This window comes from Chamaea fasciata, unplaced genomic scaffold (assembly GCF_029207755.1).
Source record: "Chamaea fasciata isolate MVZ Bird 193981 ecotype frontalis unplaced genomic scaffold, bChaFas1.0.hap1 SCAF_13, whole genome shotgun sequence".
Classification (NCBI taxonomy): Eukaryota; Metazoa; Chordata; class Aves; order Passeriformes; family Sylviidae; genus Chamaea; species Chamaea fasciata.
In genome coordinates, this window is record NW_027094098.1 from 7,954,392 (window position 1) to 7,969,434 (window position 15,043).

A 15,043-nucleotide genomic window follows, 5' to 3' on the forward strand; every position below is an offset into this window, starting at 1 on the left:
AGTATTTTATCAAACTTCAGCCTAAACAAATGTCAAATGGAATAATTTCTTTAACAAATATGGGCAACAACTGAGAAAAAAGGGTTGCTCACTAGCATATATTTAGTCAAGATTAACTAAGGATAAAAAAATGTACTAAGAACAGATTTAATAACCCTAAACTGTCATTCAGCTAGTAGGAGGTATTCAAGATACAGCTAATAAAACACAAAAAAATGGTTCTAACCACCCACAAAAAAATCTCAGTAGTATAAAACACTGAAGGATGACCGCTAAGATAAATGCTTTCTTTTGAGAGCTGCCTTGCAGTTAACCTTCTTAAAGAGTCTCCCAGAAACCTCTAATCATAATACATCGCATCGCCACTTATCACAGTCAATTTAGAAGTGAGCTCTGTAAACACTCCTGCCTTACTCCCCACCTCTGTTAGTCTAAGAATAATTTTTTGAGCTTTAATAAAAGAACCCATGACAACTTTTTGGGAGGTGGGGTGAGTTCTTAGAAACAGTCCAATTGTAACCTAACAGAATTCCAAGATAAAGATTTATAGAAATAAGACCTTATAATGAGAACTTTTACTGCCTTTACTACTTAAGCCGTTCTCCACAAAATACAGAAATGCAATTTATAAAGTCGCTATTAAAGCTAAATAAAGTCCGAAATGTTTGAACTAATGATATACAGTATAGTTCTCAGCCAGCTTCTTATATGCTAATCATACTGAAGGACAAAAAAACTCAGTTCAATCAACTTTTTCACTTTAATTATTGTTTTCTTTCCCTCGTGACCCCCAGTATTCAACCTTAAGTTCAGTAGGAGGTGACTAGAGATAGACGGTGATGAGAGATCCTGTTTGAAACAGCTTCTCACTGTCACTCCTAAAGCAAATAAATGGTTTGTTAAAACATGTTGTTAATCCATTATGGATGTGCATGCAACTTAGAAAATAAACTTCAGAATAATATTGGTATTTTAAAGCTTTCTCTGACAGAAAATTTATCTCTTCAGTTGCTTGACAAAAGCACATTTATAGATTGCTCATTTTAAATGAACAATTATCTTGCACTGTATTCAAAGAACAAACCCCTCTGAAATGTTCTCAGAAGACAAAGACAGCATGAAATGGCATTTTGGGTTGTCCTGGTTTCCTCAACAGCAAACGCAAATAACTATTGATGCTCCACAGCCCAAACACACCAAGAAAGGGCTGCTCCATTAAGCGTGGGACAGAAAGAGGGCGACCTGATCTTACACACCCCACTCCACTCTCCAACCCACCAAGCACTTTTCCTCACATTATCTGAGTATCAAATCTTGAATTTTCCATCTGATCAAGTCTTCTGCTGGAAGCAGGTGGGAGGATGAAATATCAATGCTTACAACTTTGTGAGATGGACAACAAATAGTCTCTATATTACACCTGTATTAAATTTATGCTAGATGTAGATTACACTAAAATCAAGGAGGAAAGGGAATATTCATCTCCTAACGTGAAATTTCAAAGTAAAGGGAAAGAAGCAAAAGAGATTCTGAATAATCTCAGAGGAGTTTCTTGACAAAGCAGCTTCCTTATCCATCTGTCCTTTTCTTCCATTCTACCTCCCCAGAGCCACAGTTCATTACTCCCATAATTACACCTCTACTTACAACTCCCACATTGTCTTTACAATGACAATTTCAAATTATTCACTTTTTTCCTCCTTAACAGCAATGTGAAATGTGCATATAGGTCCTTTGTTAAGGAAGCAAAACTTATTCAGATTTTAAAAGGCAAAGAAGGAACTTCATGCCCATCTTTTGAGATTAGTTTTCAAGTAAGAAGTAGCCTCTCAACTGCCATTTGAATTCTTGGAACTTTTTCAAGCCCTATAACATTGTACTTCTGATGTCGCGATAATTTATATTTTAGAAATGACAGATAAGTAAAACAGATGCCCCAGAAAAGACATTGTGAAAGCAATTACATCATAGTTTCATAGATCAGGCTTCCATAACCACTGCACTATCACTTCATTCAAACAGGCAGCATTGCTCACACAGGAGTAGATAGAACAAGCTTCAGATTGTGCGAGAAATGCAGGGGAAAGAAAAAATTCACAGTCCTGCAAAGCACAGCAGAAGAAATGAGATGACAATTATTCTTCAGTTCTGCAGCTTTTTACTGGAACTGACTCCTGTTGCTCATTTGGCTTTATTTGATTCTCCACAGGAATGACATTAACACTCAGATAAAATACCTCTGCCTGCTTTATGCCACAGCCCAAAGCGGGGCAGAAATGGGGATTGCTGGGAAGAACAATGGGATCTGAGCACAGGGATTGTGTTACAGCACAACATGGCACTGCACACAGTCCACCTAAGTTAAACAGGAAAACAAAGCTACAGGTAATCTGTCATTGTCAGCCCCCTCATCCTTCAACACCACTTTTTTTGTTTAAAGAGGACAAAGATAAAAGTGGTTTGGAGGAGGAATGGTTTGATCTCTAGAATAGAGTCCTCAGTAATGTTTTTGAACTGCCAAATAAAGGTTAAAGCTTGGAAAAAATGTTACTATTAAGAGTTATTATGGTTTTAATGAATTTGCAGAGAACTCAAAATATTTGAGTCAAAGACATATAAAACTGAGATGCAGAAATGTGATATTAAAAAACCCCAACCTTTGTTTTTTAACTTTTGTTAATTGTAATCTGTCCTTAAGATTGAGTGTACAATATATTCCAAATAATCATTTGTTACAAAGTAGAGGGTTATATTAAAGAACCAGTAGGGCTTTTTTCAACTTTTAATAAATGCTGATCGAGAAAATTATCCACACAAACAAAAATATACAAAATTCTGTTTCCTTCCTTTTCACTGGCAATTTAAGAAAAAGATTAATCTGGTTTTAAAAGAAGTAACTTAAGGTCTTCCTTCTAATTTTCATTATACTACAAAGAGCTGCCCTTTAAATAACGAACATAAAACTCATAAAAGCCAATGCAGATCAAACTGAACTTGAAAACATGTCACAAATTTTCTCCATTTTGAAACAAAATATAGAAATCAGTACGCGTATATTAGAATTTATGCCTCGAGCTTTACAGTGCATTAGAAGGCAATTTTGACAAATAAAACTGCCTGGACACCTACAGAATTAACAGAATGCACTCTCCTGGCAGTGCATAATTCATATTTGACAACTGATGTGAGGGCACAGTTTAAATGCTCGCTTACTAAATAGGGCAGCAGCCCTGTGTAAACCAGTGCCATAGAAATTCCACCAATCACAAACCCACGTCAGAGTACACTGTGTATGTGAACCTGAAACCAAGAAACCCCACAGATGTTTGAACAAACACCCCTGACACACAACCCCCAAGAAGCCTAATATTTTCTTATTTTAACTTTTTAAATTAAGATCTGTGAAGTCAGAAATATCATTACCTTTATTAACATGTCATTCATCACTTATTTCTACATTATGAGTGTTTGTTAAAAGTTACATAGTTTAACTTGATTGATACAGGAAATTCTACCAATAGTTACAACTCAACATTTTTATTTTGTAAAATTACGCTTTTGTTAAATTTGCCTGGTTGACAAGGTATTGCTAGGCACAAAAGTAACTTTAACATAACATTTCTGATAATTTCATTATATCTGGAACCACTGGAACAAGCCACAGAAAATCAAGTATTAGCACCAATAATCATTGGAGCTAATACTAAAAAAAGAAAAAGCATTTGAACACCTGGATAAAGAAGTTATTTTTATCTCTTGTCTAACTAGCAGGCCACAATTCCTTTAGGTGCGGGATGTCTAAAGACCTAATTGCCTAAGGGCATTCTAGCAGAGCACATTTATTCAAATCCTGCCATCACTACTTTATCTCAGCAGAAAAAAAACCCCAAACTTCATTTTTAATACAATACTGCACACTCAAAATACAGCATATGAAATTAATAACTATAAAATAGAAAAGTATCAGTAAAGACAATGAAAGCCTAGAGTAGGAAGAAGATATTTTATTTACAAGAGGAGAGGAAATTAGGCAGCAGCACACAAATATTTCTCTAATTAGTATCTTAAAAGATTGGGAATGAGAGAGATAGGATAGCACATGATGTTATTTAATTATATGACTTCCCTGCTAATGGAGCTATTCACAAGCATTGCCAGACTCATGAAGACCTCACATGATTCAACTTTGCATAAAGAAGTTTTCTCATTGATCTTCTTTGGTGGGTTAACTGTTTCAAAATCTGTTTCTGACTAAGGAAACATATTAGAAAATGCATATGTAGAGTGTTGGAGCTCTAAAATAACCCACACTGGCTCACAGTGAAGACAATTTGTGCCTTCTCAAAGCAGACTAAAGAGGAATAAACTATATCTGATCAGGTTTAGAGCCCACAGGACGGATGTTGGAATGGCAGTAAGGAGTCATCCCAGTAGAAATAGCCAAACTGAGACACCTTAATACATTTCCACAATGAAATGTAGCATGTTTAGTCTTGATAAAGAACCTGATAAACAAATCATACCAAACAAACACATTGATTTTCCTATTGATTTCAATAATGTTTGAAATATCAGTATTTTAGACATCATCTCTTTCCAGTGTTAGAACACTTCCTTCTCAAGCTAACAGCCAGCTCTGTGTCAGAAATTAACTGGTCTAGTCAGGTATTCCCATTATATGTTAAAATAAGTTAGATGACTCTTCTTGGGAAAAGAGGGTATTGAGACTTTCTCAGAAGCAGCTACCAAACACAAGTCAGATAGCAAAATCAGGTTTCCTCAGGGTTACTGCTACAAGAGGTATGTTTGCAAGAACATTTGAATTAGTAAAGACTGCTAAATTTCTGCAGTGGCTATGGTACAAAAATCTGTAAATTCCTTCCAAAACATATGACATGGACTGTCCATCTAACAAAAATCAATAGTGCTTTTGAAAAACCAACCAAATTCAGCAATTAGAAAAACAAACAAACAAACAAAAACCTCCTCCGAATCAGATAGAGAACATGTTCTGGGGCCTCTGCATGCCCATGGTTGATTTTTTTAAAACTATTTACAAACTTGTACACTTACTGCAACCATGGATGAGCTCTAGAATCCAAGACAACAAAAAAAATTTAAATATTTCTGAGCAGGATTTTGAACATTACCTGTATCAAGAGCACATCTGGAAAGAATTGTGGCAGAATCAGCCTAAGAAGTAGTTGCTATGGAAAATGCTGAAATTGCTATCCGGGTGGCCTTGTGACTCACAAATAATGTGATCCATTTTCAGATGAGCTGTCACTAGAAGGAGGAATGCTAATAGAAGTGCCATTGCTATGAGAAATGAAACAGCAGCTGTTAATTTCTGCAATGAGCAGAGATTCAGTACAGGTGGGAGGAAATAATGGCACCTCAGTTGCTCAAAGAAGCCAGAAGCAATGAAATCAAAGTCTAGAAACAAAAGTAGGTGTAGAATGTTTTTCCTGTTGCACAAAAGGGACCTCTAGTCACTACAACTCAACTCTGCAGGTACCTCTGCTGCTGAATGTGTGCTCCAGTACAAAAGAAAATGCACTCTCACAGAACACAAAATTATGTGAAATATTCTAGACATTACTTTAAAGCATATGAGAACCATGCTAGCTGGCTACAACAATACTTCTCCAAATAAAAAAGTAACACAAATACTTGCCAAAATTATGCTGAAAGAGAGAATTATCTTTTCTGGACTAGAAGATTAACTAGAAAATCATAAATTCATGTCAGGATCTAGCACAAAGAAATTTTATCTATGTCTGCCTAATTTTTCCAAAAAAAGAGAAAGGCATACAGGTTATTATGGCATTGATTACAAACCCCTGTGTTTTAACAACAGAAAATGAAGTCTTAGTTAACAAAGAACTGAGGTATTTTTAAATGTAGGAAACACTATGTAAAAATCTAATAAGTAAAATATTTAAAACATTTAAAACTACATTCAAGTATTAAAAACCTGGCAAAGACATAGTTGGTTTGGTTGTTCTACTCATTTTAAAGCTAACTTCTGAACAGTTCTACAGTTAAGGTTGACTTCAGCTTATCCTTAAGGCAGAGATTGGTATTATACAAAGTACAAAGGAACAAAGTATTTTTCTCCCCAAATTACTTCCATGCTTCTGAACATTAGTGGAAGTTACCCTGTAATGAACAATTACTAACAGCTACAATTGTTTGGGAGGAACAGAGTCCATATTATGTTTATAAAGGCTGACATATTCAGTTCACATTCACAGGAAGCAGAGTAGCTTGAAGCAAGAGAGCTGAACAAGGAACTCATCATATCAGTGCTGACTACCTAAGTGAAAAGCAAATCAGCAAAGTGTATGGGAATTCAGTTTTGCATGTGTTGAGAATGCCTCCAAAATATGTTTTCTAAGGAAATACTGTCTCAAACACTCATATAATAAAGAAAAATATTTTTATTTCTCTGTAATCAATACAGTGAATAAGACACATGCACAATATAATAAAAGGAGGAACTGCTAATAAGCATTTCCTCAATAGCTATTTTTTCAACAGGTAGAATAACTCCTACTTGTTATAATCAAATCCTGGTGTTAGCCAGTGAATTTTTGATGGATCTGGAATATTAAATGGAGATTAATTTTTTAGTTCTTTCCGTTTGACTGTAACCAATGTCATTAGTTGCCAACTTTTTGCATCTGAAAATCTCTTAAGGAGTAACATTCCACTGAGGGATCCAGCTTGACACCCTGCCCATTCACAACCCTGTGCTGTTCCCACCTGTCTCAGCAGGTAGTGCTGCCACTTCCACTTAATCTCAGTACCAAGAGCTCCTCTGCACCCTGCAGCTGTGCCAGCACTGTCACTTATCCTGGAAGGTGGCTGGCTTGAAATCTCTCTCCTGTGCACCCCAGCATCCCCAGTTCCAGTCAGCTGATACACACACAACTGATGGACAAACTGCATAAACCTTAAACCTATCTTAACCTAGAGCTTATCAGAGCAGTTTACTCTCCGTAGTGCCTCGTCATTAAGTTTATGTCATTACCTGGTAACTAAACCAGCAGCCATACTGCAGCAAAATGAATAAATCAGAGCGCAATCAAAATCTGCTGAAAACAATACCCAAAGTTGAAGAGTGTATTTAAAAATTACCAATTCTTGAACTGAGAGATGGACAGAACCCCAACTGTGTCCCCAAATCCTTTTAGAAACACCTTAAATTCCTCCAAGGACCCAAGCATATGTTTTGATTGTTGAGAGAGGCCTTAGTTTTTCAAGTAACAGAACAGAGACTCGGAAACTATTTCCAAGTCCACAAAGACATGATTACTGACAATGACTACTGCACCTTACTGGCAGTTTGCTAAAAACACTGATAAAATTTTCTAGTTAAAAGCTGTGGCATTCATTTTCTTAAGATCAATCCAATACAAATCACCTTAAATTAATACATTCCAGCAGCAAAACCTCAGCTGCTGCAGGAAAGAGAGAAGCTACCAAAAGAACAAATAGCATTTCCCAACATTTACTGACTCACAGATAAATTTTCAATTGTCACCTTCAAGGTGAACTACTGTTCTTTAATATACAGTTACAAACCCATCAAATTTCAAATCATTTCATAATGTACATAGCAAAATATGTGCCTACATATTCTTTAAAAAACCTGTAACTTCTGCCTAACTGATTAAAGAAAAGTTATTGAAAAACATTCAAAATATCCCACAGATCCCTTTTGCACAGAAACTGAAGTGGTGAGAAACCTACAAAGGGCCATGAAACTCTTGGACTGAGTTTATTGTTGTTTATTCCAATCAGCTAATACCCCAGTTTAGGAAATCCCAATCAAGAAATTATTTTAAGTAAATTTCATTAGCCATAGAATGTGTCAGTATCCAGCACAAAGTCACTGCTTCCGGATGTTGTGTGATTATATCCCGCTAATGAACACAATCGTCTCTCTCAGGAGCCAGACCAGGTCATCTGAGCAGAATGACCACACTGAAACAGCAAACAGGAGAGTTTGCTGGCAGGTTTTAGAGCAACAGGGAACACTCACACATGAGAAACACAAGTCCGTTGCTCGTTGCTTGATCTATCACTGGCCCATGGACCTGTGAAAATGCTCTCCTGCACCTTCATGAGCCCTAACCACAGTAATGCACAAGCTACTACAGCACCGCAGAACTTGAAGTAAGGATTAAGTTTCATGTTGCTCCTGCCAGGAATCCCCAGAAAAAATTATCAGAATGTGTCTTCTGAGTATAATAAAATAGAGATATTGAGAATTCCAGGCACGTTTTTTTTCCTATTCAATACAGACAAGCAATAGTATAACTAACTAAACCACAGCAACCCTCCAGAGTAAAAAAATGCAGCTGCTAGATTTGGTCCAAGTCTAATTCTGAAAAGGGACCCCAAGGACTCTTGTCTTCATAAGGTCACCATGTGGTATCAATTGGCCTGAAGTGCCTTTCCAAGCACCTTTTTTTGTCAAAGATTCTTGGTTCCCCATGTTCCAGGCAGCCTGCACAGCTGGCGTACATTATTCTTCAGCTCATCCAGATTGGGAGCCTGGTTTTAACAGGGTCACAGGATCAGAGGGCACGGCAACTCTCTTCTATCTCATATATTCTAGAGTTTCCTTCCTGTGGAAGTTGAGCGTAAAGGTGAGTTGATGGGGTTACTTTCAGATCTCATCCTGCCATCCTTCAGAGAATCTCCGTTCGCAGAGTTTCAGCACTGTCCATCAACAAGAGACACTCTTGGAAAAGAGCAAAGCTCTGTTTTAAAAAAAAACCATTTTATTTCTAGGGGCCAAAGGAAAAGACCACATGTCCAATTCATCCCAGTTCTGGCTTTGTCCTTCCCTTGCAGACTCTCCACAGAAGGCGCAGCACATGTGCAAGCTGGGAATGCAGTGTGTCCAACAACAGATCCTCTCCTACCAAGAGGTTCTCACTCTGGACATGGTCAGTTTAAATGAAAATTACAGCCAGCCTATCAAGGACATCTGAGTGCATAAAGCCTAGGGACTGTGGAGATTTTGGCAGTACAACAGCAGAGGTGCCAGGGTCAGAGCCTAAGTGTGAATCAATACAAACCTAAAGCAAGTAGCAGCTTCAGATTAGCATCACCATGGGCATTATCTTCTTCTAGAGTCCTTCCCTGATTTCTTTTGCATGGTGGGACGACAAGGGCCTAAATGATGGACTTGAACAACCAGAATGTCTCTATTACATTCATCCGGAAAAAGTGAACTCTATATTTAAGGGAAGAAATCCTTAGCTGTTCCAGCTACTAATGATATTTGCTTGAAAATAAATTGTATTACACAAACTGGTATTTTCAGTCCAACTCTCAGTACTTTTACTTTCCAAATACTATTTCCATTGTACTCCCACTAGCAAATGTTTACACACCGTATCTCAATCCAGAAAGACAACAAAGAGATTACAAGGAATTTCTCAAACATGGCTGCCACTCTCTCCCAGTGTAGATTTAGCCAAACTTTCTGTATACATTTGGTGTTATTCAGTTTTATTTCTTTTTAATTTTCAAAACATTTTAAATCTGAGGAAAATTAATTCATATTATTCATAGGCATTCATAAAACACGCAAATCTACATAAGGAAGCAAAATTTAGAACTGGTGTGAAGGCTCTGATGACAATTATATTGAAAGAGTTAATTACAGCCCAAACCAAGGACTTCTGTAAGCTGCAAATTTACAGTTCCTTGGAAATGATGAGACTCACAACTGCAGTAGTGAAAATATTATTGCTTCTGTAAACTCCAAGCTCAACTATAAAGTAGATATGTAATCTTCAACTCCCTAAACACTCCAATTTGGCCACTAAAGATGCTGTTTTACATTTCCAAACATTTTTTCCTGTCACTACTTTTTATACTTCAGTTCTCAGGTTGTAAGTATTTGTTACTTGCAAAGCAACTCCTTTTGAACGCAGAATCATGGGAGGCATTTGTTACTAACTGCTAATGCAGCCTGCCAAACAAAAACTCCCTGCTGGTGACATGACCACCTAGTGACCTCTAAAAATGTTTTAACAATGTGAAAAATATCTCCCTCTTGTAGGAAACAGCAATTTTTTAAATTAAATGTACATTGAATGTTCGCTTACATACAGATAAATGGTATTCAGAGTCACCTTCTCTGTTTCCAATTTCAATCTTTTGAAACCCAGCCCAAACCTAAATAAATAAAGGTTGATACTAAGAGGAAACTAAGAGCTCAAGAGCCTTGTGATTTCACAAACAGCTTTTTTCCATTTTCTAAAATCTAAACTTTGAGCCAGACATAGAACAGGTAATGAAAAGAAACAAGTTTGGCAGCTCCTATGTGGGTCTAAGCTGAAAATATGTCAGGCAAAAATAAGTGGCTATAATTTGGCAGATTTAAAGTCTTTAAAAGTTTGCAGCTTGCTGAACTGATTTTTTTTTTTAGTGTGCAAAATTTGCAAATTGAAACACTATAACTGTGTTGAAAAGTGACTGTTACATAATGCCACCACAACCAAGTTTTTAAACATCACTTTACCACTACCTGTCCCTCACACAATATTATCATAAATAGAAAAATAAACTAGGATATCTACTAATACAATAATGAACATCTAATGCTTAAATATGGCATATTTCTTCAATATTCATTCAGGGTGTTTTTTTTCAAGTTGACATTGAAAGCTTTCACGCAAATACTTTTTGGATAGTTATATCACACTCATTTACTTCTTTCTTATTCAGAAGACGTTGGAATAAAAAATACTGCTACTTGATAGGCTTTTAAACAAAATATAGGTTTCTGGAATATTAACCTGTAATTACCTCAAATCATTCATGAAGTTTGCCAATCTTACTCCATCAACATTTATGATTTTTACCAAGAATAATAAACTAGCTGAGGGTCAAGTCTTGAATGTCTCTCCTACTCACAACCCTTTGTCCCTCTGATCCAATAGTGTATCAGGCTAAAACAGGCTTAGCAGGCTGATGCCACAAGACTGACCAAAGTCACAGCTCCTTCCCGGTCACTGCCACAACTGGACACAACTTCAAGCATGACATATAAATTCAAGGACTTCAGTTTTGATAAAAAAATCCAACATTTTCACCTTCTCCCATATTTAGGCTTTGAATGAAAAGTCAGAAAAGCTGAGATACTCGAGCTGAACAGCTGAAATACTGACATCACAAATAATCCAGAGGAACTTCCCACAGATTTTGAACACATTGAGTAAAGTCCTTGTTACACCAACAGGTTACATCAATGCACAAGGGCATGCATTTGCTGCTGTGTGGCTTTCAAGTATGGCGTTCAAGAACTTAATACTGCACTAATTGGCAGTGAAACCAATAAAGCATGGATAATTTTAATGGAGTCAGGAAGGAAACTTTCTAGTACTCTAAGAGAAGAGAACTTCTTATCTAGATAAAATTCTAATTCTGCATAAAACATAATCAGCAACATACACAGATTTTATACAGAGCTAGTGTGTGTAGCTACTAACAGCTTGTAGGGGAAGTAGTCTTATAAGGAATTACTAAAACTTTTACTCCTAAACCTTATTCATAAGCCACAGGGTATGTCTGCTTGATTCTCCCTCTGTTCGAAAGGAAAAAGTTTTATTTACTCCTCTAGAATTGCAGGAACTGCCAAAAAGTAAAAGGATACATTTCAGGTTCTGAGTATCAGAACAGAATGCTAATCACTGGAATAAGACCTGAATAAAGCACTGAATTATTTCTCATCTTTGGCCCTGGCCAAATGCTGCTGTGAATTGGGAAGCCTTACACTGGTTCCCACATGTGTCTGGAAGCGATCTGGAGCAAGGTGTTCTCCATTCAGAAGCTCTCAGCCAATATTCACTAACAGACATGTGATAGAGACAGCAAGATAACTTACACCTCGCCTCCTTTAAATTGGATGCAAGACAGAGTTGTGAAAAAAATCATAAACTAATTTTAAAAGAAAGATAATCCTTGTATTTCATTTCTTTTTGCACCAACGCAGAATCTTCTGATTTATGTCAAGTGATGCCCTTTCGATTGTCATACAAGAACATATTCCCAGAGCTAATTCTCACCTGTAATTTCAGTGTGGTTTTGTAGGTGATGTACAGAGGTTTACATAATGTTCCTTGTTCCAGCTGGTATACATTTGGTAAATTCCACTAAAAACACAGGGCATGTCCTAGTTCAAACTTAATGGTCTGGTACATAAACCTCGCACTGAGTCAAACTACCTTATATTAAAATTATAAAGATGTTATGATGATTTTTGGGATTGCATTTATTGATGCAAAATTATAAAAATAAAGCATATTTTAATGGTTTTGAATACTTACTAATATGTTTTATACCTTCTTTTTTTTTCTCTACAGAGTTTATAAGTTTCATAACAAACTGGGGGCAAGACGTCTCAAATTCCATCTCCAAATAACAGATTACTGACTCTCTGCTTAATACATTATATGGTTTTATTCAGCCTGCTACAACTACTGCACAGGAAGAGCTACTCAAAGTTTTCTTTCTTCTTTTTTTTTTTTCTCTTTTTTTTTTTCTCTTTTTTTTTTTTTTCACAACAGTGGGAGACATGCCAGCTGGGACATTTTAAGTCTCTTTCATTAAAAAAAGGTTAAGGTCAAAATAAGTATGATAAACATGGTAGTTCATCTTCTCAAAACTCAAGATGAAAGACTAAACAGAAGAGAATATTTTAACCTCACTAACTGTAAAATCTATGGGTTTTTTTCCTTAATGCATAATTAGAAGCATAAAATACTTCCGAAAAAAACCACTTTTTTGCTATAAACTTTTGTCTTTAAATGTACAGTAGTTAATTTAAAAACTATATATTACATTTATTATATGTTTCCAATTATCTAGATGACTGACACTTTCAAGTTTTATGGAGGACTATGAAGAGTAAAACACTTAAAGAGAAAAGACACATATTTTCCCCACGGTGAATGGAAAAAATTAAAAGAGAATCCACACTGTGTTTTGGTTATATTAGTTATCCATTCTAAATGCTATGCCTTCGAGATCCTTGCATATAAGACTATATTAAAATACAGTAAATCCATATACTTTGGTTTCTTATACTAAAATACTTTGTTACAAGAACACTAAAATATGTTTTCACTCACTTTCTCAAAGAAAAAAACAACCCAAAGGTTATCAGATGAATGGGAACAATAGATTAACCTCCAAAGAACTATATTCTGTTCCTTGTAAAAGAAAAGTAAATTTATAGCACATCAAGCTTTTATTCCCAAGACAATATAATAACTGGAATGCAAAAGTCTAAAACTGGCAACAAGTAAAGCTGGTCAAAGTATAAGTAATGAAACTTGAAACGAGGCAAAGAGATTTGAGAGGTTAAAGGGAGATAGGGTGGAAAGCTCACAAGGCAGACCTGTTCTCCCTCAAAACCATAAGAAAAATCTTCAGTACAGCAAAAGCAGCATGGGTTGCATAAATTTGAAGTGACAGAGCCTTTTGGACTGTGGTGTTTTTAAAGTGGAGGAATCTTTTGGGGGGTTGTAGGGACCCACAGAGCACTAGAGAGGGCCAGATTTCTGCCCAGACTTAAGGGTTTAAATGAAAGGAGAAATATCAAAAAGACCATATTAAAAAAACTTCACCTCAAGGACTGGTGCAGTGAACTACCCATGGAGAGACAGGGAGGGAAAAGGCTCGACTAGCTATTTTCCACAAATACACTACCTCAGTTAACCCCAGAACAGAGATTTGTTTGGTACTTCTTTAGACCATAACAAACTGAAATCACCGAAGATTTAACAGATCTATTGATTATTCTTAATGGCTAACACAAGCCATGTGGCATCAGTGGGTACAATGTCTGAAAAAGGCTGACATACAGTTTATTTAAGGAAGAGGGGAAGGCTTCTAGTTAGTAGTTATGGAGAACAAGCAGCTCACAATGGTGCCAGTTCAACAACTAATATCATAACTGTTCTGATTAAATACCATATACCCTGGGATGGTTGGCACTGTAGAAAGTCTAAGGTCACGTAAGAATTTAGTCTAAAGTGCCCTCTTGGGTTAATTCTGTGATGTGCTCAAAAGTAGGCAACTCCAGGGCTGATGCAAGGGGAGATCTGAGCTAATGCAGAAACAACAATTCATTCAGCAAACTGTGTATTTTGGAAAAGATCTTTACACCAATACTCTGTGACCTGCACTGGCTGTCTGCAAACATCTGCGTGAAACTGAAAGTTCTAGTTTTGATCAACAAAATCTTAAATGGCTTGGCACCTGCTCCATTGGAAGACTCCCTCTTTCCCTTCCTTTGCGCTGGGCTGCTTAAGAGACCTGGTGTGAGAGCGCTCCCAATAGAAGTACAAGTGTCTGGAGCCAACAGGGAAGAAAGAGGAATAGGGATAAAGGAAGGAGGGGAAAAAACTGCACATGTTGATGAGCACCAGTCCATGAGGTTATGCTGTAAGGACCAGCACTTCCCCTGAGTGCTTGAAGAGGGTACGATTTCCTATTCATGACTACTCAATGAACACACTACCTACTGGCAAAAATTCAGCCCTTGACTTCATAAATGGTGAAATTATTCTGAGGTTTTCTTTATTCCTTGGCTTCACATGTGGTGCTTCCTTAAAGAATGAGAAAAAGGTACTTTGAGTGATACATAATTTTTAAGCCATCATTACACAGCTAAATAACAAAAAATAATATCAAGGCTTTATATTTTCACATGATGTCTTAAATTCCTAAAAATCAAATGAATGTTATTAAAAATCTATCTTTTATCAGTGCTTACAGTACACCTTACTCCCGGTTGATTAAAGTGTCTGCATTCAGTGGTGCTGCTCTGAATTTGCTGCTTTAAGGCTGAAGCACTGCACTTTGCATAAAGAAAGACATTCAGATATAAAACAAATTACATAGGAACAATTTCCAGAGAAAGGCCATGTTCACAACAGCAGTAAAAAAGACTTACAGATTTTGTAACTGAATGTTTGGAATGGCTAATGAATAGAACACTGGTTTGATG

The 15,043-nt window shown here is 36.5% G+C and overlaps 1 protein-coding gene across 2 annotated transcripts in view; it reads right to left on the reverse strand.

Moving 5' to 3' along the window:
* ERC2 (ELKS/RAB6-interacting/CAST family member 2) overlaps positions 1–15,043 on the reverse strand; it is a 421,289-nt gene that overhangs the window by 144,346 nt on the left and 261,900 nt on the right. The gene's annotated exons all lie outside the window — the stretch shown is intronic.